General features: G+C 35.4%; 1 protein-coding gene across 5 annotated transcripts in view; it reads left to right on the top strand.

Moving 5' to 3' along the window:
• Positions 1-18582, top strand: part of LOC150102005 (WD repeat and SOCS box-containing protein 1-like) — a 269640-nt gene that overhangs the window by 64258 nt on the left and 186800 nt on the right. The window lies entirely within an intron of this gene.

Below are 18582 nucleotides of genomic sequence, written 5' to 3'. Positions count from 1 at the left end.
CTGTTCTACTGAGGCTGATGTTACCTCAGAACTTTACTTTATTTGCCAGACTTTCCTGTCCAATGGCTACATTGCCAAAAAGAATGAACAAATTAATTGTTCCTTCCATCTCCTTTCATCCCTCTCAACATTTGACTGTAGTAACACTATCATTGTAATTACTAAAGAAAGAGCCAAAATGAAGCATTTTGGCAATGTAAAATTGCATATTACACCCATTTTGTGTATGTAATGCTATCATTGTTCTTTATATCCAGGGCATTTCACTAAAAATAGCCAGAACTCTTAAAAAAAAAGCACAATCCTTGTACAGCTTTCAAACCTTATCTAAAGCTGGCTATCCTCACCTGCTCTCCCAAGGATCCTCTACCTCCTCTATCAGTTCCAGCTGTTTACAAAGTTTCTTGTTTTTACAAGTTATCTTATTATGCAAACTGGGAGATCTACTAACATCTAATTAGAAGAACATAAAAAAATACATCTGTTGCCTTAAGTGTGGTCAGTCAGGGCTAGCTGACCATGCCTTGGATACTTTGCACAGAATCAAATGGAAAAAAACTATTGTGCTTCACCACAGAAAATACAAATTTTGAAAGACTTTTTTTTTTTTTTTTTTAATCAGCAGCAGAATTAAAAAACTGATCTAATCTTAATAAATATGGTTCTATTATACTTCCCAAGATTTGGGAACCTCTAATTCTTAGGCCTCCTGCCCAACACAGCTAAGGCTAGTCATAGAGGGCATTTAGACTTTCATTCTTATCTTTTCCACTTAGTGTTTATTCAAATTTGTGTGTATTTTTTGCAATTTTAGTATTATTTTCCTGATGATGTTTCAGTGACTGAGATGAACTATAGGAGTGATTAAACTTGTTGTTTAATTATTTATATGTGCTGTATTTACTCCTTTGCAAAGAGTGGCCTGGTGTTGTACCACCTTACCCCAGTCCTGAAGATACTTTCAGGCGCAAACTTTGTTTGCTCACACTTGGATAAAGGATTAAACTAAATTTATTATACTCTAACCAAGTGAAAAATAAACTTTCAACATCTTTCTCTAAATCCAGAGTAATTTATTAAAAAATAGTGGCACACCATTTGGCAACTCCTATAGGTAGAGATGACCTGCTAATGCTTCTGCCTGGTATCTCCACTTGGGCCTGGCTCCCACTGAAGAGACCTCAATAAAGGTCGAAACTAGTATGGGTTGTGGCCCTTCCCTTAATGCATAACATTAGACATATCCGCAAGGAGATGTGTTTTGCATTATGGGAGCTACTGAGATAGGATTGTTGGTAGCTTTCTCCACCTTTGCAAGGAGTGCCCTGATGTTGTACCACCTTACCCCAGTCCTGAAGATGCTTTCAGGTGCAAACTTTGTTTGCTCACACTTGGATAAAGGATTAAACTAAATTTATTATACTCTAACCAAGTGAAAAATAAACTTTCAACATCTTTCTCTAAATAGCATTAAAAGCTTCTTGCAAGCTAGCATAAAAGTTACAAAGCCCCTTCAAAGATCCACAAAAGATTGTAACTATTCAAAAATACTAAGGTGTTTATAAAAATGTACAGTAGCCAAAGTAACTTATTTGGCTGAGTCTTGAATATGGACATGCTTGTGAATATCTTTAGATGTTAGATGAATTTGTAACCTAGTATGAGATGACATCCTGCTTATTGGAGGATTGAAGTGGCTTGAAAAAGTACTAGTTTCTCTAGAACAAAGGAACTGGACTATCTGTGTGCTCATCTCCTACATGACTAATGCATGATAGGTATAGAAGCTTTTGTGGCAAGATTCACATTATGTTCATTATTTCAAATATAAATATATATATATATATATATATATATATATATATATATATACACACACACACACAGCCAACTAAAATATACAAGGAGGAATAGTGTTTGGTTGCATAAATTCCATTTCCTTCCTCTCCATGCATCTTTTCTTCCTTCCAATGTCTGATCCTATAGTTGACATTGATCATAATTACTTGCTCTATACACATCAAGGTAATTTTCTGATGCATTTCATCCATCTTCCTTTACCCCCCCCCCCCACACCAGCCTATTGCAGTAACTTACCACGGTAATCTACCATTTATCCAACCTACAAAATAATGGCTCTTGAATTAATGAACCCTTTGCAAGTCCACTGACTTTTGGTGATTCCATAATTGTATTTCAGTTATCTGACCTTTCAATTATCAGAACTTGCCATTTTGATAATTGAAGAGTCAAATGTTATTTTTTTTTTATTTAGCATATGGGTAAAAATACAAGAAATTAATGAGCAAAACTATATACAGATTGACAGTGCAGTTTACCAATCGACAGCACTATCTAGGAATAAATGCAAGTTCCTGAGGCCTCCAGGAAAGGAGTGTGTATGGTCTGCCTATCACCACACACTCAAAACAGTAACTGTGAAATTCTCCATAAATGTAATAAGTGGGGCACAACGGCCTTGTCTGTCCCAAATCTGTTTAGCTGGCTAAAGAGGTGTCAAGGTAGATTGAATCCTGGAGGCTTGATAGTTGGATCATGTACTTGTTTGTAGTTCATTCCAGTCGTCTGCACTAGTTATGGGGACCATCATCATCTGGTATTTCCACAAGCCAGATGGGAGATCTGGAGGTAAGACAGCAAGCTGGAGAAGGAGAGATATTTTGATGTGTAAGAAGGTTCACATTATTTCTGATTTTATTTATTTCTTTAATGATAGTTTCTTCTTCTGAAGCATGGAGGAGTGATGTGGGAATGAACAGGCAACCATGGGAGAGGAGTAGATCTTAAGGTACTAGAGATGATTCTCATTGTTATGTTCAGCTGTATGTCCACAAGAGTTGTATGGTGACTTTGAATCCAAACTGGCAAACAATACTCTGCCACAGGGAAGACCAGAGCCAGGGCTGCTTTTCTAAGGGTTGAGGCATTACAACTCCAAGTTATGCCTGTGAGCTTATTTACAGTGTTGTTCCTAGAAGATATCTTTAACTTGTTTTTTCCAAATTTTTTGGCATGTTAGACTGGGGTCAAGTGTGACACCAAGGTAACAAGGATTACTTTCATGGATTAACTTCTAAACTAAAAATAAACTTCTGCAACATTCTGTTGAAGTTTATTTTTAATTTTTTATGAGTCTGATTACAAACGTTTTGCTGGAGTTAGGAGATAGCCTCCAGCTTTCTAAGTAGTTTTATATTGAGTTCAGATCTTTGCTTAGCATTTCTTTGAAGGCTTTGGAGGGTAAGGTACTGTTATTTATTATCATTACATTTTTATTTTTTTCATCACTGTAAAGAGATTGTTTTACACAGAGTGTTAAGTAATTTATACAAGAGTTCAATCCAATTGATGCATGACTTTTAACTGTATTTCTTTTAGAATCCAGAAAATTATTGACTCGAGTACCAAATAAAAAATATACACATTTAATGAAACTAAAACATTTTAAATAAAATTAATTGGATCCAAGGCCTTAAATAAGTTTACACTTAAGAGATTTTCTTATCCTAAAAGAATAAAATCATTCATTCTCTGACTCATTCTATTACTGAGTTGGTTAACATATACTGAAGCATGTCTACCAGACTAAACACCTTGTTTTCACAAATTTTCACAACAACAAAATGTTTGTCAGAGTCAGTTTCTTTGTTAGGCCCTTTCCAAAAATATAAAATTTATTTCTTCTTTTCCATGAGATTCTTTTTTATTTCCCTTATGTTGCATACACCTGCTCCAATCTTTCTTTCTGCCTCACTGGAGCACAAATATTCTTACCTCTCTCAATTCAATATGATACACAATCACCAATTCTTCATAAATTCTTACTATTTCATAAACAACATATCGAAATAGAGCTAGTTCTTCAGGTATTTAATCCACTTTACAGTTTCAGATTTCAGTAATTCTGTTGCTTTTTCCCATAGAATAATAACTAGATTCGACATCCTTAAGACAGAAGACAAAACTTTTCATTCAGCTTTTCCTCAAACTTTTCCTCTAATTGAATTAGAACATAAACTCCAATATCTTCTTTTATTTACTAAATACTTGTTAAGAGTCCCAACTGTTACAGTTTAAAGATTCACAGTGTTGCAATTCCTTTTTGGAATCTTCTATTAATATTCTCCTGACTCACGTTTTCTTAAAAACTTCCTAAGAACAAAATTCTCTGGTTGCTGTTTTCAAATTTTCTTTCTCTTTCTCTCTACTTGATTTCCTTGTTACTACAGTGCTAAATACTCTCTCTCTCTCTCTCTGTGTGTGAGAGAGAACTGTCAGTCACCCATCAATCTTCTCTGTGAGCATGTGCACTTCATGTAAATAGCAAGCGAGAAGTTATATAGTCTTTGTTAGTGTAAAGAGAATGTCTTTACAAAACACAACAAATATCTCAACACTTAACAATTTTGAATTACAATTAAGAAGACTGAAACCATTACAACTAACAGAATATGGTAAGTACATCTCTTTTAAAGGCTTTACATTTCATTTTTACAAATCAATAACAGCATATCACAAGTGCTGATCATACGTGTTATGAAACCAAAACTAATAATGTACTAATGTAGAGGAACAATTGTAAAAAGATTCATAATTTTAAATCATACATAATCATTCATAATTTTAAATTATGAATGATTATGTATGATTATTTTTACAGTATTGTCTTGGGTGGAACTTTCAACTAGCTGTTGGAGAGATGTCGTTTATGTACATGTTGAACAGAACTAGGGTTAGATTATCCCAGCTTTCAAAATAATTTTGCAGTGATCCCAGATCTTTGCCCACTGTTTCCTGAAGGCCTTGAAAGGTATTGTCTTGGGTGGCAATTGCTATATCATCAGCATAGATAAATTTTTGACTAGCAGTTGGTGAGATGTCACTTGTGTACAGGTTAAACAGTGATGGGGTGTGGACAGATCCTTGCAGAAATCCATCCTGCAGGATAATTTTTTTTTTTTTTGTAAATTCTGATAAACCTTTATTTCCTATTCAAGAGCATTTGTTCTAATAATTTTAGAGTTTTTGGCAATTGATTATTTTGGTTGTTTTATACAGTAAACTTTTCTTTCATATGGTATCATAAGCTGATGTTAGGTCTATGAAGGCAGGATCTGTTTTTAAAACCTTTTGGCATCCATCTTTTGTGTGGGTTGTAAGGACCTGGTCACAGTAGCTTCTGCCAGGTCTAAACCCAGCCTATGCAATGGGTAAGATGGCTTCTGTGTTTGAAGGAATCCTAGAGAGGATAATCCTTTCAAAGAGCTTTTAAAGAGTGCAGAGCATTGCTCTAGGGTGGTAGTTAGGGTCTTTGGCAATGCTATTATCTTTGATTCATGGCAAAGTTTTGAGAGTTGTTCATCATGTCCTTTCTTTCTTCTGAATCTTTATTCCATGGTTGCAGTTTTTCTGCTGTCATCGGTATGCCTCCTCCCATTTGGTTCTGCCTCTCTTGAAAATATAATATTCTTTATATTCTATCTCTGTATCATGCTCTGTCAATTACATGCTTTTCTTTGTGGTATGATAAACATTTTTATTTTGCTCAAATGGTAATCACTTCTTATATGAAATCCTCTATATAGATGTATTGATCCTGTATCCTAACACAGTGAGTGGGACTTAGCCAAATTTTTAATGGGAAAAAAAAGAAAAGAAATAAACATGAGGGTGCAATGTGATGACATTCCGTGCTAGCTGGTGTGTTTCTAAGAATCAAGGCTTCTCCGCTATTTTTGTCAGGGAACTAGTGAACAGTGAAAAGTCAGCAACTGGAACAAACTTCCACTAAACAAAAAAAAACAACAAACCCAACTTTAGAATTGAAGATAGGAACCATTAACATAAGGAGTATCAGTGGAAAGGAAATAAGACTTTTAGAAGAACTGAAAAGTGCCATGTGGATGTAATTGGTGTTACTGAAACAAAGAAGACCAAATCAGGTGATATCCTACTAAATAATAAGTACAGTATGTTATTTGATTTTTTAACGATACTTGTGACATAATGATTTGAAATATATACATGTTAACACAAGAATAATGTTTAATTTGCCAAATATTTCAGTCTGAATATTACAGACCATCTTCAGTGGCTACATAGGAATAGTTAAAAAAAAAAAAAAAAAAAAAAGTGGAATACGAACAATCGATCATTCACACATAGAACGAGCCACCCGCGTGATGTTATATCGCTAAGTATTAGAAGAGTAAACATTTTTAAAGTCATAATTAAAGATATTAATATCTTTAATTATGACTTTAAAAATGTTTAAATTCATAATTAAAGATATTAATATCTTTGGAAAGGAAAATGAATTTTCCTTTCCAAAGATAAAAATGTTTAAATTCATAATTAAAGATATTAATATCTTTAATTATGACTTTAAAAATGTTTACTCTTCTAATACTTAGCGATATAACATCACGCGGCTGGCTCGTTCTATGTGTGAATGATCGATTGTTCGTATTCCACTTTTTTTTTTTTTAACTATTCCTATGTAGCCACTGAAGATGGTCTGTAATATTCAGACTGAAATATTTGGAAAATTAAACATTATTCTTGTGTTAACGTGTATATGTTTCTAAACAGTATGTTATATTCGAGTAATAATTCAAGGAAAGGAAGGAGTAACGATGATAGCATTCAACGGCAAACATGAACATACATTTCTTGATTTGGAAGACAATATCAAGTAGAGTAATATGGGTAAACTTCAAAATAGGGAAATGGACAATGAAATTTATTTGTGCCTGTGGTCCCACAGTAGGTTCTCCTAAGGAAGAAGTGGAGAATTTTTGAGTTATTAGACCAGGCAGCTAACATGAAGAAAATAGAAATAGTGCTCCTTGATCTCATTAACAGAGTAGGAAATGAATCCCACAGGCATGTAGAAATGTTTTGGAAAAATTTGAAGAAAAGGGTAAAGCTAATGATAATGGTAAAGTACCTGCTAAATTTCTGCTCATGATATAGATAAGCCACAACTCACATAAGATGTGCACAGGTTTCATGTTGGAAAGAAGACACAAGAAAAAAGAAAAGCCTCATTGATTCTGTTTTGTTAAGAGTGATATTCTTGTTCAGGATACAAGAGTATACAGAGGATTTGAAATTGGAAGTGATCATTGCTTAATTTTAAGTAGGATAAAAATCAATATCACAATTGAAAAAGGACAACATATAGAATTTTTTAAAGAATTAAAGTTGAGTTCACATCTGAGAGCTGCTCAACTTTTATTCGCTTTAAAACTTTCTTACATGTTGTTCTTTTGAATATGAAATTCAATTTTATTCTGCTCAAGACTAAATGATGATCACTTCCAATTTCAAATCCTCTGTACACTCTTGTGTCCTGCACCAGGAAGAAAACATCACAAACCAATTATAACACAGTCAATGGGACTTTTCATCTTCAGAGACTTATTTGTGACCATAGGCACAAATAAGTCTCATTACACAAAGATTATTGAAAAAAAAATGAACGAGTTTGAGAACAGGAACCAAACCTTAGAGATTCAGTGGCAAACCTTGAAGAAAACCCTGATTAATTCAGCCAGAGAGGCATGTGGTGAGGTTGTCTGCGAGGATAGAAAAATCAGAACTCCACGGTGGACACAGGAAGTTAAAGAGACAGTGAAGGAAAAGAAGAAAGCATATCAAAAGTTCCTGGCAAATAAGTCAGCTTGTGCTCTTAGAGAATACAGAGACAAATGTAAGAAAGCTAAACACTGCGTAAAACTAGCTAAAGTCATGGGAGGACTTTGGCAAGAACATAGAAAATAAATATTAAGAAGGTGGCAAAATATTCTGGAGGTTGTTGAAGAAGCTCAGAAATGGAGGAAGGAGTGCTGTAAAAGGAATTAGAGATGATAAAGATGGCATGAAAACGAGAGAAAAAGATATCCTTGAAGTATGGAATAATTACTTCGAAAAATTGCTAAATGAAACAAGCAGTGATAGCACAGTGGTAAAAAACACTCGACAGGCATATAGTTAGGAATACATATCCATACTTGAAGTAGAAAAAGCCATGAAGGCTTGAAATGTGGAAGGGCAGCACGAGTAGATGGTATTCCACCAGAAATGGTTATGTATGGTGGTATATGGGTCTTGCAGTGGCTGCACAGCATAGTTCAGAAGGCGTGGACAGAGGGATGAATTCCCAATGATTGGAGTAGAGCTCTCATAGTACCCATATATAAAAAGGGAAATAAAACTGAATATGAGAATTACAGAGGTATTTCCTTGCTGAGTGTTCCTAGTAAGATTTATGCTAGTATACTTGAGAAACAGCTGAGAAGAATTGTGGAAGAAAACTTGGGTGAAGAACAAGCTGGATTCAGGCCAAATAGAGGTTGTCAGAATCAGATCGTCACTTTACGACATATAGTTGAGAAATCATGGGAATATGACAGGGATCTGTATTTAAGTTTTGTCGATCTGGAAAAGGCATATGACAAGGTGCCAAGAGAGAAACTATTCAATACGCTACAGTTATATGGGGCATTATATCAAGCAGTTAGGATTGAAGATAGTACAGGATGATGGTTTAATGTTAAATCTGGTGTGAGACAAGGATGTATATTATCCCCTCTGTTATTTATTATCTATATGGATCATAGATGTTAATCTCCAATTTTGATATCAGGTTTAATACCACTTGCTGAGTGTTCCTAGTAAGATTTATACTGGTATACTTGAGAAACAGCTGAGAAGAATTGTGGAAGAAAACTACAAGTCTGCAAGATGCCCTGACTAAATTGAATATCTGTTGTAATAGATATGGTATGAAGGTCAGCAATAAAAAGACATGAACAATGAAAATAGGGATAATCATTGAAAATGTCAACTGCGTTGTGAATGGAGAACCTGTGGAACAAGTTCTCCATTCAAGGAAATAGAAACAGAATCAACAAAGCTTTAACATTATACAGATCAGTACATAGTCTATATTTAAGTTGTAAGCTAAAGTTAGGAAGAGAGTTTGATGTGTAAACAGGTGTAAGGCAAGAGTGTATGTGTGTATATATATATATATATATATATATATATATATATATATATATATATATTCTTATTCATCATCTATGTAGTCTTTTTCGACTAAAGGTGAGTTAGCCTGTCTCATACGGACGGGGTTTTTTCACCTGGAAACTAAGGTTTTTCATCCCCCAGAAGAGGCAAATCAGCCTCGTGAACACGCGCATCTACAGACATGGGATACACCGGGAGGCATAGGACCAACCACTTTAATCCTCGAGAGAGTCGTGAAGCCAGTTAAATAATCTCAATGGTTCATGAAAAGCTTAAGACAAGTGGATAGGAGAAAGAGAGATGATATGGTAGAGATGTACAAGTCAGTAAGGAGTTATCATAGGATTAACGTTGAAGAGGTTTTTCAAAAAATGGTGGGAGATGGAGAAAAACAAGCGATCATCCCTAGAAGTTGTATAAGGAGGGTGTGAGATATTATCATCAGAGATGTCCACTTCTTTGCTTTTATGCAGATGATGATGAACTCCAAAATACCTCCGGTACAAGTCTACAGAATTCTTTTAACTAAATTGAATAAAATCAGCTATTAAAAGACCAAAGTTATGAAAATAGTCAGGAACATAGAAAACTTTTGCTGCATTCTCAGTTGGAACAGGTAAAATATTTCAATTATTTAGGCACATTTTTTAGTAAAGACAGCAATTTAAATATTCAAATTATTATCCTATAACTTCAAGGAGTCAAAGACTCATCTAGGATTCTCTTTGTCATACCATGCCTTAAACATATTAAAATTCTCTGCAGATACCACACTCTGGCAATGCATTCAAATCATTTACAACTCTCTATGCCAAAAAAACAAAACAAAAAAAAACTTGCTTCTCATCCCTTGCTCACACCTTCCAGGGATGATCCCTTGATTTTCCTCATCTCCCACCATTTTTTGAAAAAACTCTTCAACATTAATCCTATTATAATTTCTTACTGACTTGTATGTCTTTATCATATCATCTCTCTTCCTCCTATCCACTTGTCTTGTCTTAAGCTTTTCATGAACCATTGAGGTTCTTTAGCTGTTGACTTCACAACCGCAACCATCTAGAGAATAAGGTGGTTGGCCCTATGACTCCCAGTGTGTCCTATGTCTGCAGATGTGTGTGTGTGTGTGTTCATGGGGACAGTTTACCTGTTCTGGGGGATTAAAAACCTGAGTTTCCAGATGGAAAAAATCCCCTACCTCCATATGAGACCAGCTAACTCACCTTTAGTCCAAAAAAGACCAGATAAAGGTTCCTCACGTCTTGGACAGGAATCGAACACAGGTCTTTCTGACCAAAGGGCTTTGTCTATACTGACTGAGCTTCTCAACCTTTCTTCATATTCAACATTCCAGAGATCAGAAACTACCTTTCGCCTTTGGACCCTTTCCAACATCTCTTCGTCCTTTTGAAAACCAAGCAACTAAATTTGTGCACAGTAGTCCATATGTGGCCTAATCAAGGTCTTATGTAATGGAACCAGAATCGCCTTACTTGTACAAGTCAGTATCCTCTGCATCATTCCTAGAATTTGTTGTGTAATTCTCACAATGTTGCCAATGTGTCCTCTAAATTTTAGATCCTTATCTACCATCACCTCAAGATCTCTTGTTTCCTCCACCTCCAACAATATGTCCCCACCTAGAGTAAATTCTGCATCCCATCTTTATTTTCCGAATTTGAAAAATCTAATTCATTTTACAGCACTCTTTCCTCCATTTCTGAGCTTCTTCAACATGTCTTGCCACCTTCTTGATATTTATTTTCTATGTTCTTGCCAAAGTCCTCCCATGACTTTGACTTTGAATCAATTCGCGTTTTCTTCAGGGCTTGCCACTGAATCTCCAAGGTTTCGTTCCTGCTCTCAAACTTTTTCATTTTTTCTTTAATAATATTTCTGTATTTTAGTCTACAGTTTACATCTGAGAGCTGCTCAACTTTTATTCTCTTTAAAACTTTCTTTGTGTTCTGCTTCTTTTCAATGAAATATAAAATTCAAATATGAAATTCAATTTTATCCTGCTCAAGACTAAATGGTGATCACTTCCAATTTCAAATCCTCTGTACACTCTGGTGTCCTTGATGGGAGAAAACATCACTATTGACAATAACATAGTCAATGAGACTTCTTATTCCTTGCCTCTTCTCACCATGTGAATTTGTGCACATTTTTATGTTGGAACATTGTGTTAGTAATAACCAGTCCATGTCCTGAGCAGAAATCCAACAAATGTTTGCCATTATTATTAGCTTTGCTCTTTTCTTCAAATTTTCTCAAATTTATCAGACATACAAAAATGTATGTCTGATAATCATTTCCTACTTTGCTATTTAGATCCCCAACAAGGACCAACTTTTCCTTTTTCATTGTGTCAGTTGCTTTCTCTAAAGCTTCAAAAAATTTCTCCACTTCTACCTTAGTAGAACCTTCTGTGGGACCATAGGTACAAATAAGTCTGATTGTCCAGTTCCCCATTCTCATATTTGCCCACACTACTCTACTTGAGACCACCTGCCATTCAAGAAGATTAGGCACATATTTATTGTTGAATCCTATGGCCACTCCTTCTTTTCCTTGATTGCCGTTGCCTGAATATAACCTGAATATAACATTTTGTATTTATTGCTCAGAAAGATCTCACCAGTTTTTGTCTTTTTTGTTTCAGTCATCCCTATTATGTCGATCTGGTACTTATCCAATTCCTCAGCTAGCTCCATTTCTTGGCCATTCAGGCTTCTTATGTTGATAGTACCGATCTTGAACTCTGGTAATGTTGAGTTGGGGTAAGTTTTAGGATTTGTTCCAGTAGCTGACTTTTCGCTGTTTGCCCTGGTTCCTTGGTGAAAAAAACAACGGGGGCTTGTTTAACGGGCGACACCCCAGCTGGCATGAAATTCTGTCATGTTGTACTATCATTTGCTATTTTGGTTTAGGCCAATAAGAATACAATTTGATTGGCTAAATCCCAAATTGTCAGTCCATCCTCGTCTGTTTAGTATCCAGGTAGATACCTAACAGGGTGCACCACAAGAAGGTGAGGATTGGACTTAGGTCAGAAGTCCTGGTCGGTTCTCTGCATTCTTTTGAAGGCTATGTGGAGGTATCTTCTCAGTTGTATAACTTTGACCTTAAGCACCCTGATTGAATTATCTATGTGTAATTTTATTATAACTTTTCTTCTATTATTTATTTTTAAACTATTCCGATTATGTTTCTTTATTTCATTTGTGTTGGTATACTAAAATACTTCATTTATTTTTATAAATGTAAGTCACTTTTTGATAGTTGCTCTGTTTTAGTGCTATGCCTTTTCTATAAGTACTTTCATAGGCATTGTTCCTCTGAATTGGCTGCTACTATTCCTCCACTTTCTTCTAACCATGTAAGAACTAGAGCAGCCACTGGCCAACATCCATACACTGTACAGCTCCAAACACACCGAACTAACTTCTCATCAGTTTCCTTCATTCCATCTGCCTCTGTTCTTTGGAACAATCTTTCCCATACTGTTTTTCCCACTGAGTACAACACTCTTGAAGAAGCATATCAACAGGCAACATTTTCTCCTTAATCACTTGCCCACACATGGAACTGTAGTGTTTGTAGGTCTCGTGACCTTTCATGTGCGGGATCATCATTAAAAATAAAAAAAAAATTTTTGGAAGTTATAGAACAATGCCATGAAGATCTGTATAACATTGTTAGATAATCTCTTCATCTTGAAAAATGTTACTGTTACCTAAGCATCTTCATGGAATTCTATAAGACTCATCATGTAAGTTCTACACTTACCATTATTCATATAATATTTATCTACTTATTATACTTTAACTCATTCACTGCTCTCCAAGCAAAAAATCTGGTCCTCATGTCCTTGCTAATCAGACTGTTACACAATTTTCAGTGGCGACTTCTTGTTTTCGCCCTTCTTGTCATATAATGAAAAATTTCTTCTGAATCAGTCCTATAAAATCCATTTAGTAATTTATATATATATGTTTCTGTCATATTCCCACTTTTTTCCCTATCAATTAAACCTTGAGCTATAAAGGGATCACTTCTGGATCCTCTTCCACTTTCTCATCCCCCAGGAGCTCATGCATCCAAATTTGCATACAGATTCATCTGAAGTTTGCATAAAATATGAATTCTGATAGAATCTTGAAGCTGTCGTCTTTAAAAAAAACAAAACAAAAAAACTAGCCATATAAATTACTTAAATATAAAGAGCCAATAGGCTTCATTTCGGCAATATAAACATTATTTAAATTAAGGGGATATTAAATCCCACATTGTTTTAAAACCGAATAAGAAACTCAAAGATTGGAATCAGAGAGTTTCATGTCGATTATAGTATAATAAACTATAAAAGTATCGGCGATTACTAGCGTGATCTAATGCAAGTAGTCCTAGTACGTAGTACAAACTCGCTGCAAAGGTGGTAAAGTTCTGATCACTATTCTTGATATTTTCCATAATGTAAAAACACATTTCCTAGGAAATGTATGCTGTTATTACATTATGGTGGGAGGTCACTACCCAGGCCGGTTTCAGCCTTTATTGAGGTTTCATCAGTGAGTAGTTAGACCAGATTAATACCAACAGGTATGGCGAAATTCAGCATGAAACTCCTGATTCCAATCTTTGAGTTTCTTATTCGGTTTTAAAACAATGTGGGATTTAATATCCCCTTAATTTAAATACTAGCCATATAAATATCTTAAATGTAACATTCAAAATATGAAATATCAGATCCCACATAGTTTTAAAACCGAATAAGAAACTCAAAGATTGGAATCAGAGAGTTTCTTGCCGAATATAGTAAACTATAAAGTATCTGCGACCATTGGCGTGAGCAAATGCAAGTGACCCTAGCACGTAGTGCAATACCAGAAGACTCGCAGCAAAGTCGGTAAATTCTGATCGCTATTCTTAGGTATTTTCCATAATGTAAAAACACATTTCCTAGGAAATGTATGCTGTTATTACATTGCCGAAATGAAGCTTATTAGCTCTTTATACTTAATGAAATATCAGTATTGTGAAAGGGGAAACTTTATTTGTTTTTAAGTTTTCCCTCCTTGGTTTTTATAACTTATTTGTGCTTTACGTTAGTTATTGCTGAGATTTTGTTTTTATTAACAGATACTTTTTTTTTCCCACTTTATCCTATCCTATTTCCTCAGCCATAGGGCTGGTGGGTATAGCTATATGGTACCATACTAGGGAGATGATTATGAGCAAGGTGGTTTCCCATTGCCTTCTTTGCTATAGTATATTTTATGACTGTAGCCTTATGTGTTAACGGGACCAGTTTGCCTGTTTTGAGGGATGAAAAATCTGCCCTTAACCTCCATATGAGACCGGTTAACTCACCTTTAGTCAAAAGAGACCAGATAAAGGTCCCTCACGTCACTGATGGGAATCAAACCCAGGTCTTTCTGACCAAGGGCTTCAGTCTATACTGACTGAGTTACTGAGACTCTCACTTTATTTGGGAGTTCATCATTTTCTATATTTGTTACACTTGAAACTTTATTACTCAGAATAGTCATCATAACCTCTTTCATCTAAAATCTTTTATTCCTTACATAATTTACAAGGTGATTCTGAATTATTGTCAGGGTTTCTGTGACCTCTAATTTTCAAACTGGAAACAACAAAATAAAACTGCTTACAGAACTTTCATAGTTTTATTTGGCAATGCTGTACTTGCTGCATTGATATCTGGGAGATATATGATGTGATACTTCAAAATCGTGACTGTTCAAGAGAAAGCAATGTGTGTACTTTGGTTTTTCAAAACAATGTCCGTTATCACAACCCAGTATCATTACAGAACTCAGTATGGAAAACATCCACCTTCAGATAATGCTATCTGATGTTGGCTACAGCAATTTCAAGAGACTGATACCAAAATGGAGTTGGAAGACTGAGCACTTTGCAGGAAGATGTTGGATTGAATCTAGGAAGCATTTTATCGAAACCCACAAAAATCAACTAGATAAGCTTATAAGCTTCTTTGCAGTTAGATATACCATAAACGACTGGAGGGTTGTTTATAACCACCTTCAACTCCGTGCTTACAAACTGCAGATTGTGCAGGCTTTACAGTTGGATGATATACCTTGCCATTTTCAATTTGCGTAAGACATTTTGCTAAAAGTTGAAGCTGATGAAAATTATCTTCAGAGATGAATATTTAATGTTTAATCAACATTTTGCATATCAGGAAGGTTAAATCATCATAACTGCAGAATATGGGGATCAGAAAACCCACACACCATTCGAGTATTTGGATGAGATAGTCCAAAGGTGAATGTGTGGTGTGCTTTGTCATGTTCGGAAGTATTGGGGGGCCCTTTTTTATTTCTAAAAAAATAGTGACACCAGTGAACTATCTGGACATGCTACATTCGTATGTATGTTACCTCAGTTAGATCATCAACCAATTGGGCTCTTCTTGTCTGAGAATTTCTTGACATGCATTTTTTTGGGTACTGGGTTGGGCATGGCAGACTGATTCTGTGACTGTGTGCTCACCCAATATTATGTCCATGATTTCTTCCTGTGGGGATACATGAAGGACATTGTTTATCAGACCCCTGTGACCTCCCTCATTGAACTGAAGACCAAAATTGTTGCTGCAATAGAAACAGTTACACCGCAAATGATGGAGAACATTTAGAAGGAAATTGAGTATCGCTTGGACATCTTATGTGGCATGAAAGGTGTGCATGGCAAAGTTGTTTAGCAGTCTTCAGTATTGATTCTATATGTAATAAAACTTTTTTTTTTCCCTGTTTTGTTGTTTCCAGTTTGAAAATTAGGCCACGGAAATCCTGACAATAAATTAGAATCACCCTGTACAATTGCTCTTATTACAGAATGTATTTCTCGTGGAAAGGCTTAGACATTGGTTATGCATTTTCACTATATAATTTAAGGAAATTACAACGTACTAGGATATACATTAAAATTAAATTTTAATATATTTCTATATTTCGACAACGTCACGTTGCCATTTTCAAGAACTTAAGTACAAGACACGTGCACGCAGGCACAACAAACAGTAAGTGAGGAAGAAGTAGGAAACTCATTATTTCTCCTAAAGTCCTGATGGTGCCCTCTAGCAGGCAATGTTGGTATTCTTGGGCGATTGGGCTGAATGTCTTCTGATGTAGGTTCCCAAATTTGAGGAAGTCTCATGCAGCCAAATTTGTTGAGGTTTGGATCATTTCTTAGGGCTGAAGCTGATTCCATGTAAAGCCTTTCATATCTGTATTTGCTACAGTGTATTATCCTGGCTTTCTTCCACCATATTCTATGGCAGGTATCCAGAGCATGGTCAGCAAGACCCGAGTGGCTGTATTGGTGAAACCGGATGTAGTCCTTGTGTTCTGAAATTCTGATATTTGCTGTCCTGCCTGTTTGACCAAAGTAGGACAGCTTACAACTGCAAGGGACCTGGTATACACCAGGTAGGTCTTTAGTAGAGCAGATAAGGGATGCCAATTTTTTATATGGTCTGTAACAAGAAGTTAAGTTATGTTTTTTTAGGGCACCTCGGAAAAAATCACCGATTTTTTCCTAGTATTCATACCACCGGTTGGCAACTGATGATCTAGAAGAACACTGTGATTATATCCCACTCTACGATTCTGATAAGTTAGCTCTTGCCATACTAAGTTTTACACAGAAGTCAATTTTTATTAGATTATACAGGGTGATCCAAAAGTTATGTGCATTGCAGTTGAAGCTAAGCTGCAATGAAGTGTTCAATTCTAATTACTCGTTTCGTCTATAGATGTCTCCCTAAGACTATTGGCTACCACTACTACTACAGTGTAATCTGTCCACCACATGTCAAATATTGGGTGTCCATTGCATAGTTTTGTTTACGAGCAAAGGGAAATGGTACTTTTCCAGGAGTGGAGCAGTTTTGTCAGAAGTATCCTGACTGTTGTTCCTCAACATTCAACAATTATGAGATTAATCAAATGCTTTCACGAAACTGGATCAGTTGCAGACAAACAGTGGTATGGAAGACCTTCCATTTTGACTGAGGCTAAAATGACTGCAGTACATGACGTGTTGCAATGTTCACCTTCAAAAAGTCTTAGAAAACTCTCTGCACAGACAAGTGTGTTACATGGCAGCACTTAGTAGCCACTAAACAATTAAAACTTCATCCATACAGTGCAATTCAGCAATTGAAGCCACTGGATAAGGAAAAACGGGTTGTGTTCTATAGATGGTTTCGATCATTTCCGAAGAAAATGGAGTTCACGAGCTGGACAGTGTTTTCTACAGTGATGAAGCATGGTTCCACCTTAAGTGGATATGTTAATAGTTAAAATAATAGAATTTGGTCATTGGAAAATCCTCATGTTCTCCATGAAATGTCTTTGCATTCCCTGAAAATCGGAGTGTAGTATCATGGTGTTGCAATGTTGGACCCAGTTTCTTTGAGACGACATTGAACAGTGCTGTACCAAGACATCATCACCCAGTTCATGGCTCTCCTTGAGATTGAAGAACGTGATTGCTATTTTCAGCACAAATGTGCTGAAAACAGCAATCACACACTTTTTGCAAGAGTTTTTTGGTGACTTGAGGACTTCGGCCTCCAGATTTCTTCTTATGGGGTTACCTTGAAAGGTAAGGTATATAAAAAGAATCCTCATGAACTGAAGATGAACATCACTGAAGCAATTAGAACCATCAGTAATTCCATGCTTTGAAGCGAAAAGATCACATGCCTGTGTTCAAGAACGAGGCAGCCACTTTGAACATTATTTGCTTTAGTGATGTTATTTATTTTTGCCTTTATTTTTTTGGTTATAAGCAGTTTAGTCTGTAGCAATTTAGTTCTATAAAGTTTGTCACTAATATTGAAAAATTCAAGTTTATTTTATATTTGTGCATGACTTTTGGATCACTCTGTATCAAGAAAGCTATGAATCTCACATTCATCATCTGAATCTAAACAGAAATAACTAAAACGTTCCCAATTTTGGGAAGTTATCTTACTTAATATCTCTCATGACTGTGTTAAATAATTTCATTGATGATAGCTGCACTTTCTTTTCTATGAATTCTGATAGTTAAAGATTGAGCTCTTCCTGCATTTAATATTGTGTATCTTGAAACCTTACCAAACTTTCTGCTCATATTAAACATTTATTTCCAATGAAATGATTTCCTATTTTAATTGCTTATAATTGCTCATTTTTACCTTCAGTCATGACTTATTTTTCATGGTATTAACAACATCACACAATTTTATCAAAGAAATGTTTTATTAACTGCTTATATTTCGCTGATTTTCAACTCAACATCATCAGAGCACAACACACTTGTACATGCGAGTTGAAAATCAGCAAAATATAAGCAGTTAATAAAACATCTCTTTGATAAAATTGTGTGGTGTTGTTAATACCATGAAAAATAAGTCAACATGAATAACAGTCAACACCTAAGCTTATCTGTTAGATCTACCTTCAGTATTCCATCTGTTTTTAT

Source organism: Typopeltis vanoorti, chromosome 11, assembly GCF_054136105.1.
Source record: "Typopeltis vanoorti isolate ZY-2024b chromosome 11, IOZ_Tvanoo_1.0, whole genome shotgun sequence".
Taxonomy (NCBI): domain Eukaryota; kingdom Metazoa; phylum Arthropoda; class Arachnida; order Uropygi; family Thelyphonidae; genus Typopeltis; species Typopeltis vanoorti.
This window is presented reverse-complemented; position numbering and strand designations above follow the sequence as displayed.